This window comes from Vicia villosa, unplaced genomic scaffold (genome assembly GCF_029867415.1).
Source record: "Vicia villosa cultivar HV-30 ecotype Madison, WI unplaced genomic scaffold, Vvil1.0 ctg.002290F_1_1, whole genome shotgun sequence".
NCBI lineage: Eukaryota > Viridiplantae > Streptophyta > Magnoliopsida > Fabales > Fabaceae > Vicia > Vicia villosa.
This window is the reverse complement of record NW_026705885.1, coordinates 95,267-110,521: the sequence shown is the minus strand read 5'-3', so window position 1 is coordinate 110,521 and position 15,255 is coordinate 95,267.

The window sequence follows — 15,255 nt, the reverse complement described above, 5'->3', positions numbered from 1 at the left end:
ATGCTTACATGACAATGACAACTTAGCAAATTAAGTAACCAAATTCCCTAAAGGTTTAAAATGTGAGAATCTGCATATTACAGGGATGAAATCTGTGTTTCTTTTTACAAGGTTGTTTTTGAGATTCGCCTCAAATAACAGGGGACAAAAATATGTTTAACCCTTTGTTTTAATTCCTCCTCGTTTTGCATGTATATTTGGCCCTCGCTAATGAAGTACTTACTCATTTTATATGTTTTTCATTTTTTTAACTGTGACACTTACTATTGTTTATTTAGTTTTATTTGAAGTTAAAAAAAACAAATGAACAAGAAAGAGGCCAATTGTCACGACCCAATGGTCAACCACAAGTACATGCTCATACTTCGACTTTTGCACCCGATATTTTTGGGTGTCATTAAAATATCACTACTCCGACTCTACTCGTAACACTTTGCTCCTCACATATAAAACTGAGAGGTAAATATATCATTTGATTATGATTTATCAACTTTATAATTATATATATATATATATATATATATATATATATATATATATATATATATATATATATATATATATATATATATATATATATATATATATATATATATAATTCGCTGTAAAATGATTTTTCTATATAAATTAAAAGTTGATAAAAAAACAAAGAAAGAAGGAGAAAAATAAAATAAAATAAAATTTAATAATTTATTTCCCTTCTATATTAACTTCAACATTTATTTTGATTCTCTGACATTAAAAAAATATTACATTGGTCTCTCGGTTCTTCAAAATATTTAATATTAATCATATTTGTCTAATTAACGAAAAAAAATAATTCAAAAACAATTGTGTAATGGATGAAAAAGATTAACTAATTTATTTTAATAATTAAGGGACTGGTATAATGTATTTTTAGATTAACTTTAAGGTTGAATAAAAAAGATATAGAACCATTAAACTAATATTAATTTGATTTTATTTACATTAAAATTCTATATCATATGTTATCGCAAAAGAAAAATGTGTTACAGAAATTTAGTAGTATAAGAAAAAATTCAAGTAAGGATTTAGGTTATATGCTAGATTCATTGGCATTAATAAGCCTTTCTTGGAGAAATGCCTAAGCATTGGCTTCTCCGATGACACACGACGACTCAGATGGTTGAAAATATTTGAGGTTGAGAGTCGACAATAGTAAGCGGAGGGAGAATGGAGGAAACGGAACGATACATATAAATAACGAAGTTATGTTTCCATTAGAATCATTCATGGAACTGCTGTTTCCATTTTGAAAATGGAGAGCAATCAAATTTTTGAGTTTTAGAAGGAAAAGAAGCTACTCTACTCAGGGGTGGCCCTGAGCACGGGCTCGCGGGGCGGGAGCCCAGGACCCCAAAATTTTAGGGGCACCAAATTTTTTTTTTAACCCCTATATGTATTAAAAGAGAATTTTATATTATAAAACTACTTTTTAAAATTTTTTTAAAAAAATATCGGTTAACAAAATTATAGAAGCACTACAAAGTCAAATTAGTAAAAGAATGTAATTTCCCATGAATAAAATATAGAGTAAAATAAAATCAATTAATTCCCCTAAAATAAAATCAATTAATATATCCATAATCTTAACAACTAAATATTTTAATTTAGGAATTAAAATAAAAATAATGGTATAGAGAATATTTTATAGAAAATTTAGCATTTCGTGCAAAAAATGAGAGGATTAATGTAGAAAAAAACTAGAAACTTTCGTCCTCTTGTTGAAATGATTGCAGAATGGGATCCTGTCTTACAAAAACATTTTGAACGTATTAAGAATAATGAAATTCATTATCATTATCTTAGTTATAGGATTCAAAATGAATTGATTAACATGTTAGGTAATGAAGTCAAAAGTGCAATAGTCGAAAAAAATCAAAGAAGCAAAATATTTTTTTGTGATTTTTGATTGTACTCCTGATGTAAGTCATCAAGAACAAATGACTCTCATTATACGTTCATTATACGTTGTGTGAATGTTTCTACAAATCCAATAAAATTGAAGAGTGTTTTGTAGAATTTTTTAAAGTCTATGACACAACAAGTCAAGGATTGTTTGAAGAATTATAAAATGTATTAGAAACTTTTGGTCTAGATATTAATAATGTGAGAGGACTAGGATATGATAATGGATCAAACATGAAAGGTAAATATCAAGGTGTACAAAGAAAATTATTAGATGTTAACCCTAGAGCATTATACCCAGCATGTGGTTGTCATAGCTTTAACTTGACACTTTGTGATATTGCAAATTCTTGTAATAAAGCTAAATTTCAGTTTTAAGAGAAGCACTACTTCAACTAGCTGAACAAGATAATGATCCCAAAATTAAGAGTGAAGCCTAATCTTTAGCAACTCATGAAATTGAAAACTTTGAATTTTTAGTAGCTATGATTATTTGGTTTGAATTGTTAACTGCCGTTAATGAAGTTAGCAAAAGTTTGCAACAAAAAAAAAAGACATGTGTATTGATGTGGCTATAGAACTAGTAAAAAGTTTGATCAAGTATTTGAAAAAATATAGAGAAGAAGAAGAATAATAAGTCTCTTTATAGTGGTTTATGTTTTGATGTAGTATAAACATTAATTCAAAGATCCATACTTGTATTCTTTTTGCATAATATTAAATGAAAATGTGTTTTTTATCCAATTATTTCTTTTATCCTTGAGTATTTATTGTTAAAAAAATTATAGGGGCATCACTATTTTGATTTGCCCAGGGCACCCAAATTCGTAGGACCGACCCTGACTCTACTCTATGCCATGGAACTAAAACTTATGGCCTCAATAATTTTATTTCACATTCTCAATTGCTTGTTAGAAAATATGTGTTTCAATCGAGAGGACCGAGGCTGGAATCGTGAATGGAATCACTTTTCTTAAAGTATTTCAAGCACTCCCGAATGTCTTAGAGTTTCGATGCAGGAATACCCAGGATAATTTAGCTTTATCGAGTTTGCGCAAGACCGGCAAAAACTTGAATGCAGCGAAGAACGATCTAGAATTATTCAGAGGATTTTCGGATTTTGTGATCTCATTAACGCCGCGAATAGCCCGATCGCTCCGATGTCGTCTACAAGCCGCTGTCATACCCCAAAATTTACCCGCCTTAATTCTGACATCTAAATTATTTTTTTATTATTATCAAGTTCATTGTAGATATATTATTTCTAACATATTAGATTAATTATTAGAATATATTATTATATTTATTTTCTCATTTAAATATACATTGTTATTTTTCATTATTTACTATTATTATTTTTATTAGTTTTAGGTTTATTAGAAATATGTTTATATTAATTATAGTTATTATTAGGTAGATTTTAGATGCTATTATAATGCCCCATTTATTTAGAATTAAATAATAATTGAAAATAAAATAAAAAAATCATGTTGGTCTCAAATATGCTGGAAAACGTGAAAATAGATTGGAGACCAAATTGGGAAGTTTCCACATGATTTGCAAATCAAATCCCTCCATGATGATTACAAAGATTCACTTCAATTTGGGCTAACCTAATCTTACCCAACATATATAGTCAAAATCGTGCCAACAGGGAGGTGAGGGAGAATTCGGCTGAGAAAAAAAACTAACGCAAAACTTCAAAAAGGGAGAAAGATTGATTTTCAGATTGAAGGATTGGAACCAATTCCAGAGCTGCCAACGATCCAAACACGTTCCTTGGGTTACCTCGAAGCTATTCTAATCATCTCCAACGCTTAGAGCACCTGAAATCGCGTTCTTCACCAACTCGGTTTGCAAGTTTTTGTTGTTGTGTCAATCGCTATAATTTAAGCATCATAAATATGATTCGACGCTGGATTCTTGTTCGTATGAATGTTTATGTTGTTTCTGGGCTGTTTTTTTGAAGCTTTAGCGCATGTACCTTCATTCACCATTGTTAGGTTGACAAAACTTCGAATTGGGGTTTTACAAACCATGAAAAATTAGGAGAAATTAATGTTATGGCCATGCTCAGGGGTTCGGTTATGGTTAGTTTAAGGCATCGTTTTGGATTTATTACTGATTGTTTGCAGGTATTGGGGGTGGAGGTCTAAGACCGCAGGTGCAAACCGTGGCCTAAAGCCACTGCGTTGTTTCAAGCCACGAAGAAGAAGAACAGACGGCGTGTCTGCTTCTTCCTTTTTCTTTTTAAAATTTTAATTCGCGGTTTTTTTTATATATTAAAGTTTGAAGTCAGTATTTTAACACAAAAAGAATACGGCGCGCTTGGCCTTGAAAAGAACTGGGAATCCAAGGGACCTGGGTTCGATCCCAGCGTCCCACATATCTTTTTTTTCTATTTTCTTTGATGTTTGATCCAGTGTTTCGTCCCTTATGCATAAGCACCATACACCTTCAATCATCACCGATGGATGGCACCCAGAACAGATCCAACGCACAGGAATTTGAAGGTACACCGTGGAACTCATAGGTCATACACACCAAATCAATGCCCAGGTTTTTTCTATGTATTCTTTATTATTATTTAGATTAAATTAATTTATGATTAATCATATTAATTCAATTAATTTATTTGATTATGATTTAAATAATAGAATGAGAATTAGGATTAGGCTATAATTAGGATTTCTCCCGATTATTTCGATTACTCGATTTAATTTATTCTAATTTTAATTAATATTAAATCATAAAAACCCTATGAGTGTGTTACCGAGGCATTAGGGTATGTCCGATCCCATTAGTTTTTTAGCCAAAATAATAGGGTTTAATTTATTATTTGCTTCGATTAAATTAATTGATCGTGGTGGGTAATAATCAATTAATTATTTAATTAATCAAATCCTATAAATTAAAATAATATTTATTTTGCTAAATGGTTTTAACCAAAGCTATTGGTTACGATGATTAGCATTTTCCCTTTATCAAAATTTGTTATTATTTGTAATCGAATCTATCGATTATGAGGAGTAACGATAATTAAAATACAATTAAATTATATTCGATTAAATGGTTGCGACTATCTTATTAGTTGTGATGATTAATCCTTTCTCTTTCTAACTTCAAATTCGTTATTCTTTTTAATCGAATCAATCGATTACGAGGGGTAACGATACAAACTAATTATTAAAAATTTATAGAAAATATCCTAGTTCGTTATCAGTAATAATCAAATCAATTGATTAAAATTGGTAACGGTGCAATTTCAAATCTGTTAACTATGGCGATCGAATCTATTGATCGTTGCGGTTAATAGTGCAAAATTAAATCAGGGTTGTACGCCCAAATCCTAAAACACTTCAAATCAAACTACGGATTTTCATCCTTATTCAAAACTACGATGGGCCATTCAAAAAGCCTTCAAACCATATCAAATCAAACTCTAACTCTGAGGACGTACAACCCTTCCCCGAACTACGTAGACTCTGATCCTCCCTAAGGAGGTACGTAGGCACTTGGCAACAAGGTGAGTCCCCCTCTTCCAAACTCCAATCATGTTCAAATAATTAGCCTTTAACTTTATTTACTGTCTGTCATCTTTCTTTATCTTTTGCCACAAACCCTGATCATTAAAATGCAAACCATAGGAAAGGGTTGAGGGTGCCTAACACCTTCCCTCGACCTGAATATAGTATCTTACCCTGATCTCTATACTGCGTAGGGTTTCCTATTCACCCTTCAGAATAGGTGGCGACTCTCTAAGTTATAAATTTTTAGGCAGGTTGCTACAGCCGCCACTAGCGCCTCTACGCCCACGCCCCGGAGCCGGAGTCGGAGCCAGAGCCGGTGGCGACACCGGCGAGTGGTTGTAGGATAGGGACAAGTGGCATAATGCTTGGGACCACCACATTTGTCAATGTGGCACTTTATCCTCTTTTGTCCTTTTGTTGAATTAATGTTATTAACTCTTTATAAAGACTTTGAAAGTGAGTGAATCTTCCAATGTAGGACTTTATTACATGCATTTATTAGCATTTACTCACTTTCACCATATGTCATTTTACAACATAACTTTGTAATTAATTACAACAATCCCCCACTTGTTCTAATAATGAAAAATCCAATTCCATAATATAGAAGATAAAAGTGTTAATACAGTTAGGTATCTTTCGATTTGAACTTAACCTTAGTAAAGACAACGCAAAGTCTAATCGGAACGTTAGGTAGCTATGCTTTGAACCATTATCCCATGTGATCAGACCGGCATTGTTATACACACACTTTTAAAGTTTCTTCGCCTACATATCTCGCCTAGCACTATTTATGGCCATGTGCTTTTCCTGTTTTCATGAATTTTTCATGAGAGAAACTCCAACTCTCACTTTGAGACGGCACCATCTCGAAATTCATATAGGTGAAGTTTCATTAGTATCTCTTTAGATACATATCCTCGATATAGAACTTCATTAAGAGTCTCTTTAAAACTCAACCCTCAATTATGTAATAGTCAACATTTTCACGAAATATTGCACCAACTTCCAAATCAATGACTTGTTGTTACCCATTGAATCTTAGGTTAAGATGTATTAACTTCAGATTGGGTTGCTATCATTGTCGGAACCCTCATTCAAGGAGTTTTAATCCCATACCTTTCGAGGTAGACTTTACTAAATCTCTGGCCAGTGGTTTAGTAAAAGGATCAGCCAAATTGTAGCTTGTTTGTACATATGTCAGTGAAATAATCCCATCCTTTATCATTTTTCTCACGAGAGAGTGTCTAAGACCTATGTGTCTAGACTTTCCATTGTATACTTCACTGAATGCTCTAGCCAGGGTGGCTTGACTATCACAATGTATCTATACTTTTGAAACATTGTCTTTAGCTAATGGAACCTCTAATAAAAGATCCCTCAACCATTCTGCTTCTTGTCCAGCAGATGCAAGAGCCACAAACTCTGATTCCATGGTTGAGAGAGTAATGCATGTTTGTCTCTTGCTCTTCCAAGAAATTGCACCTCCAGCTAATGTGAATATCCACCCAGTTGTAGATTTATAATCTCCAACACTTGATATCCAACTTGCGTCGGTATATCCTTCTAGTATGGCAGGAAACTTACCATAATGAAGGCCCAGATTTTTAGTCTTTAACAAATATCCAAAAATCCTTGTTATTGCCTTCCAATGTTCATCATTTGGATTGCTAGTAAATCTACTCATCTTACTAACTGCAAATGCTATGTCTGGTCTAGTACATTGCATTAAGTACATTAGACATCCAATTGCACTTGCATATTCCAATTGTGCCACGGATCTACCATTGTTCTTTTGAAGTTTGACACTAGGATCGAACGGAGTGTTTACTTCCTTAAAGTTAAGGTGTTTGAACTTTTCCAACATTTTTTCAATATAATGTGTTTGATTAAGTTCATAACCCCCACTATTTCGTTTTACTTTGATCCCTAGTATAGTGTCAACTAACCCAAGATCTTTCATCTTGAATGTTGAAGTTAGAAAACCTTTTGTTTCTAAGATTCCATTCATTTCATTGCTAATAATCAACATGTCATCAACATATAGACATAGAAATATTATAGCATTTCCACACACCTTTGTGTACAAGCATTTGTCACAAGAGTTTGGAATGAACCCATTTGAAAGTATGGCAGTGTCAAATTTTTGATGCCATTGTTTTGGTGCCTGTTTTAAACCGTATAAAGATTTGACAAGTTTACATACCTTTTGTTCATTTCCATGAAGTATGTAGCCTTCTGGTTGCTACATATAGATTTCCTCGTCGAGATCGCCATTTAGGAATGCTGTTTTAACGTCCATTTGATGTACAATAAGGTTGTTCAAGGAAGTTAGTGCAAACAATATTCTAATCGTCGTAGTTTTTGCTACTGGTGCATATGTATCAAAATAATCAATACCTTCCTTTTGTCTAAATCCTTTTGCAACTAGTCGGCCTTGTAGGTGTTTAATGTACCATTGCTGTGATACTTCTTCCTAAACACCCATTTGCATCTAATGGGTCTTGATCCCTTCGGAAGATCAACTAGTTCCCAAGTATGGTTTGACATAATTGAATCCATTTCATCTTGAATAGCATCCTTCCAAAAAGAAGCGTCTCTAGAAGTTATTGCTTCTTTATATGTTTTAGGATCATCTTCAATTTGAAGAATAATAGGAATTTTATGAACATCATTCTTGTTATTTCCTTCAACTAGATAAACGGAAATAAGTTGAGAATCGATTTCATTTGGTCCTAGACCCTTATTTTTACGTGCCCTTTTGCTTCTTCTTGGTTCGGGTTGTGGTTCAACAATCCGAGTCGAATCATTGTTACAAGACTCTATGATCGTGGGATTCTCTGGTTCCTTATTCTTTGTGATAAGATTTTTGAAGAATTCCACATCTCTAGATTCGACAATTACATTAGACTCTAAATTTAAAAGTCTATATGCTTTGCTATTTGGTGCATATCCTATGAAGGCACATCTGATCCCTCGAGGACCTAATTTTGTTCTTTTGGGATCCATATTTTTGTAATATGTCACACACCCCCACACTCTAAAATAATCAATATTTGGTGATCTTCCTTTCCATTTTTCATATGGAGAAATTCCAGTTGTTTTTAATGGAATTCTGTTTATTATGTGACGTGCGGATAATAATGCTTCACCCCACAAATTAAATGGCAACTCTGAATGCATTAACATAGCATTAATCATTTCTTGATATGTTCTATTTTTTCTTTCAGCCATGCCATTTTGTTGTGGTGTGCGAGACGCAGAACATTCGTGTATTATGCCATATTCTTCACAATATGCATCAAATTCTGCCAAGAAGTATTCACCGCCTCTATCACTTCTAAGTACTTTTATAGTAGTACTCAATTGATTTTCGACTTCCGCTTTATATGTTTTAAAAGCATTAAATGCATAATCTTTATGCTTTAAAAGGTATACATGTGTGAACCTAGAACAATCATCGATAAACGTTATAAAATAACGATTTCCCCCACGGGTCAACATTCCATTGAATTCACACAAGTCAGAGTGCACAAGATCAAGAACATTTGTTTTTCTTTCAAAACTTTTGAAAGGTTTCTTAATCATTTTAGACTTAACACATATTTCGCATTTTCCGAAATCACGAATGTTACATGATATCAACCTAGATTTAATTAGTCTATTCATAGTACTAATACCAATATGTGCTAATCTAGAGTGCCATAATGAAATAGATTCAAGCATATAAGCAGAATTAAAAATTTCATTAATAATATTGTCGGTAGTACAAAGTTTGATCATTCCTTCAGCGGAATATCCTTTTCCTACAAATATACCATTATGGGTCAATATTAACTTGCCCGATTCATATACAGATTTAATGTCCGGTTTTCCCAACAAGTCCCCACTAACAAGGTTTCTATTCATGTCGGGAACATGAAGAACATTGACAAGAGTGACTTTCTTTCCAGAGGTGAAGTTGAGTTCGACGGATCCTGTTCCAACGACTCTTGATCGCACTTCATTGCCCATTTGCACTTCCTGTCCATCATTGACTTCAGTATAGGTTTTGAATGCCGCTTTATCATAAGATACATGTACGGTTGCACATGTGTCATACCACCATCCTTGGACTTTTCCTTTGATGGCCATAATTTTGCTTACAGTAGCGATTATGTCATCATTAACATGAACATCATTAACCTCACTTTTGGGCTTGTTGTGCCTGCAATCTCAAGCATAATGTCCGGGTTTGCCACATGCATAACATCCATTTTTAGTACCTTTTTGTCCGCCAGAGTTTTTGAACCTGTTATAATCTTTCTTTGGACCAAGATGGTTTTTTGTGCCATCATATTTTTTCTTTCCCTTTGCAGCAACAGTATTTGCCTTTGCAAATCCAGCGGACTCGGTCTTTTCACGATCCTTCGTTTCTTCCTCAGTTTGAAGGTGTTTCTGAAGTTTCTCCAAAGAGAGATCCTCCGAACTATGCATCAATTTCTTTCTGTATCCTTTCCATGAAGGTGGCAATTTTGCTATGATTGCACTGACTTGGAAAGCCTCAGGGACATCAATTTTTACGACCTTTATTTTATTCACGAGAACCTGTAACTCGTGTACTTGTGCAAGAATAGACTTGGAATCCAACATTTTAAAGTTAAAGTATTTAGATATTAAGAACTTTTTCGTACCTTCTTCTTCGGCCTTAAATTTGAATTCAAGTGCTTTCCAGATTTCTTTTGCAGATACGGTATCAGTGTAGAGATCATAGAGACGATCAGATAATGTGTTCAGAATATGTCCACGGCATAGCAATTCATCTTCCTTACGTTTCTTTCTCTCCTTTTTGATTTCATCGGTGTCATTCGCAGTTGGTTCTGGAATTTCCTCCAAGTCAGGATCCAAGACATATTGAATTTTCAGAGTAGTCAGGAGAGAAGTCATTTTGTCTTGCCAACGGGTATAGTTTGTTCCATCAAAACGATCTAGTTTCACAAGGTCCTGGTTCATGAGTTTGATGCTTGAAATAGAAGCGTCGATGGCCATGGTTGATATACTTTAAGATTGTTAGAAAATATGTGTTTCAATCGAGAGGACCGAGGCTGGAATCGTGAATGGAATCACTTTCCTTTAAGTATTTCAAGCACTCCCGAATGTCTTAGAGTTTCGATGCAGGAATACCCAGGATAATTCAGCCTTATCGAGTTTGCGCAAGACCAGCGAAAACTCGAATGCAGCGAAGAACGATCTGGAATTATTCAGAGGATTTTCGGATTTTGTGATGTGATTTATGAATGCGGAATCATCCTTTTATAGGCCATGAAAATATTAGATTCAAAGGTTGCGATCCTTAATGAAACAATATATTTTCAAAAGATATGACTGTTGCACTTACACTGGTTCATGCACCATTTGCATGGTTTCACTTCTGCATGATTTCATGAACAGTTGCCACCTTTCCGATTCAAAATTCAAATCACGGACACTGAGCAAAATGTAACAACCAGACGAAGGCCGGCCGGAGCCGCCTCATTAACGCCGCGAATAGCCCGATCGCTCCGATGCGACGTGCCTAAGTGCTCTAGTGCCGTCTACAAGCCGCCACTAGCGCCTCTACGCCCACGCCCCGGACCCAGAGTTGGTGTCGCCGGTGGCGACACCGGCGAGTGGTTGTAGGATTGGGATAAATGGCATAATGCTTGGGACCACCACATTTGTCAATGTGGCACTTTATCCTCTTTTGTCCTTTTGTTGAGTTAATGTTATTAACTCTTTATAAAGACTTTGAAAATGAGTGAATCTTCCAATGTGGGACTTTATTACATGCATTTATTAGCATTTACTCACTTTCACCATTTGTCATTTTAGAACATAACTTTGTAATTGATTACAACATTACTTTCCATTTCTCTATTTTTCATTTTTTATATAAAAAATGTTTAAAAGATATTTTTAAATTGAAGGTTATTATGAATAAGAGATTTTAGAGTGTATTTACTCTGGTTTCATTGATTGTAATATAAGAATACAATGATTACTCATAGTACAAGCAAGGGAGCATGCTATGATCTATGGATGCAATCTCTAACTACTTTACAACACTTATAAATAATTATTAGTTAGGTAGTTATTGGTAGTTATTCTACTTTGATCACATGTCGAAATAATCATCTTTAATTGCTTACACTTGAAGTAACACCCTCTCACAAGTTGATGGTTGATAAATAGCAAGCATCACTAACTTGGATTGTAAGCAATTGAAAGGTTAAGACAACAATGATTTGGTGAAAAAATCTGTCAATTGATCCTTTGAAGAGCAAGGCAACAACTTCATTACTCCTAAAAGCATCTTCTTTCTAACAATATGGCAGTCGATATCCAAGTGTTTGGTCCTTTCATGGAATATAGGGTTTGTTGCAATGTATAAGCGCTTTTATTGTCACAATACAATAATGGTGTTTTTATACATTCAACTTTTAAATCTTTGAACAAGTATATAAGCCATTGAAGTTCGCATGTAGTTGCAACTAAAGTGATATTCAGCTTCACTTGATGATTTAGAGATAGTATATAAGTCATACACCATCATAACAAATTGATTGTACTCTTCTAGTAAACCCTGCAGTATGGCATCAATTTGGTCACGTTCAGAGATAGGGTCTCCAATAGCAAGAAGAGAACCCTCTATAGCCCGAATTCGCAGCACATATTCAGAGATCGATCGATTGGATTTCTTGTTGATCTTTAATTCAGCATGAAATTGATGAACCCTAGCACACATCAGCGCATTGAAGTGTTTGTGAATCTGATCTCAAATTTGATAGAAGTGTTTGCAAGAAAGAACCCTAGAAAGAATTGTTTCTGAAATTGTTGATAGAAGCCATGTGAAGAGAGCTTGATCTTGCACGATCCAAGCCTCATATTCTTCAGATTTGGTATTGGTAATCATGTCCTCATCGGTCTTGAACATTGGAGGAATCTGAGGATTCACCACAAATTTGTGGAGTTTGTGTGAAAGAATCACACCTTCCACCTGCTGATTCCATAGGAGGAAGTTTGTTTCTTGAAGTTTAATGAAGAGTTTAGGTCCGAACACACTATGATTCATGGCGCTTGTGAATTGTAACGACTGCATCTGTGATGAAGTACTGCCGCGCGGTGAATTTTGATCGGAGTCAGCCATGGTTGACGCTTCTTAGAAGGGAACAAGGCACGAGTTTCTCTGAAACTCGAGAACAATGGTGAGCGGAAGCGAGAGGAAGAAGACGGATCTAGGCGAGTGATACCATATTGAACTTAAAAGTGCTCTTCACTATACTACATAGTGTGTTTTGTATTATGTGAATTGATTACAATATACAAAGTGATAGCTCACTGTTATACCCCAAAATTTGCCCATACTATTTCTCCTATTCATAAGTCAAATCAAGGAACAATGTTCAAAGACATCCTCTCCTAATCAACTATCCTCCAACTAGGGTTTGATTCTTTCTCAAAGATAATCAAAGGCTGAGACCCCAAATGGGCCCATGATTTTATGTCACACATGATTCAAAGCTTATAATAGGCCCATAAATATATTTATCTTTATTTTATGATTTTTATTTCTTTTAGTTTGAATTTATTCATTTAAATTCAAATAAAATCATATTTAAATGATAAAAATTCATGTGTTTATTTTTAATTTTTTTAAATCAAGCTAAAAGTCATGTTGGGACCCATAAAGAAATTCCATATATATTTGTTCATGATTTTATTCTTTTATTTATTGAATTTATTCATTTAAAATTCAAAAAAATATCAAATAAAATCTTGGAAAATACCATGGAATATTCTCACTCATCCAAATCAAATCCAACTCCATCCAAGGGCCATTGAATCGTGGAAAAGATGCAAGAATTAGAATTGGACTTAAAAAAGAAAGTTTTGCATAAAAAATCAAATCAAATTATTTGTAATCAAAGTCAATTGATTCTTTCCAAATTCTTCTCAACCCTAATGTGCTACTATATATTCATAAGTTTGCAGCCTCATGAGACACGAAACCCTAGCCTCCAACAACACTCCCAAATTTGTAAAATCTCAAGAAACTCAAAGTTGTCGTTTTCACATTTGCAGCCCCTTTCAACGCAAACCAACCGTCCAATCATTGCACTGAGGTAATTTGGGGTAAGTACGAATGATTGCACGATGCCCATACTGATTATATGCTCATACATCATTGCTTATATTTTAATTGGTTCTTGATTTTTCGTTGCAGCCATATTCCTTTGTTTTATGCTAATCTAATGTTTGTTTCGAGTTTATGACATGAAATAATGGAGTTTTGAACGTCAAACACGAAGCTTTAACGAATATATGATGGATTGCCATTGTTAGGGCAAGGACATATATTGCTTGCGTTTTCGGACATGCAGGGATCCCCAGGCCGAATGAATGCTACCATTGTATTCAGAAGGAAGTTTATGGTCGAACCATGTCCTTTTTACGGCTAACACGTATGGTTTTCGCGAATTTAAAATATGCAGGTTTTAGCTACTAAAATTTCGTAGCAAATCGGTTCCAAATAAGTAGCTAATTTTCTGGAAAAAGTTCCATATGCATGAGGTTGAAGAAGGCGAATGCGTGGCAGCTTGGCCCTCCATGATTCGTTTGTTTGATTACGCGCGGGGCCCAGTCAGAACATGTTCCTTTTGACTTTTTCAAAATCTGTGTCAATAGCATATTAATTAAATATTGTGCCGCTTTCTAACAAGCAATCGTTGCAGCTCGCTTGGCCAGGAGACGCGCTGGTAACCTACAGATCCCAGGATCGAATCCCAGCAGGGAATATAATTTTTGAGCATTATTTTTCTAACAATGTCTTTTTTCCCTTTCTAATTAACCTCATAACTAATATCCACCCTTTTTCTAATTAATCATTAATAATTTACATTAGGTAAATAACATAAATAAATTAGTCTAAGAATTAGGAATAACTTTTTATTTAATTAATCAATTTTAAATTCAGTAATTAGATTAATTGATTAGTATAATTTAAATAAATTTTCTTTAAAAATTTTTAGAATTTATTTAAGTAGACATTTAAGATTAATTTTAAATTAACTAAGAATCGATTTCAATCAAAATTAAATTTATTTAATTAACCATCAAACCTTATTTTCTCCCGATTTCTTTTCCCACCTCTAAAAACCCTTGTATGGCGCGTGTTTTTTTATTATTCAGATATTAGAATGTACATAGGTGAAAAATGTAAAAAATCATAGTGAATACCTTTATGTTTCTGCACTTTTAAATTCTCGTATTTTATTGCTTAGATGTATGCTAACTAGGGTGTGTATGATAAGACAGAATCAAACGTTAGCTAACTAAAAAATACAAGATAAACTATAAATCGAATTCAACACACTTGCACTCACTCACCCTTAGGGTACGCCCCTCTTGGTTGCCTTTTCGAAACAAGGTCGTGTCCCTCGAATGTAGGGGTACCTATTAGCAAAAGTCCCTCGATTAAAAATCATTGTAAAGATCATAAGTCCCTCGATGACCCACGATGTTGCCTCGGTAATATGATCTAGTCCCTCGAACAGTTGCCTACGAAACAATGATTGTCCCTTCGAATATCGCTAAAGGTACCTCTACTTGTTGCCATCAAACGACCTCGATGACCCTTCGATGACCCACACGTCCAATATAACAAGGATTTCCTACTTCTATATAGTATGGATGATCCTGGGAATTGTAAAAAATATAGAAAAGGACCAAGTAATTAGGGTAGTTCTCTTAACCTGCTTGGCTCAATAAAAGACATCTT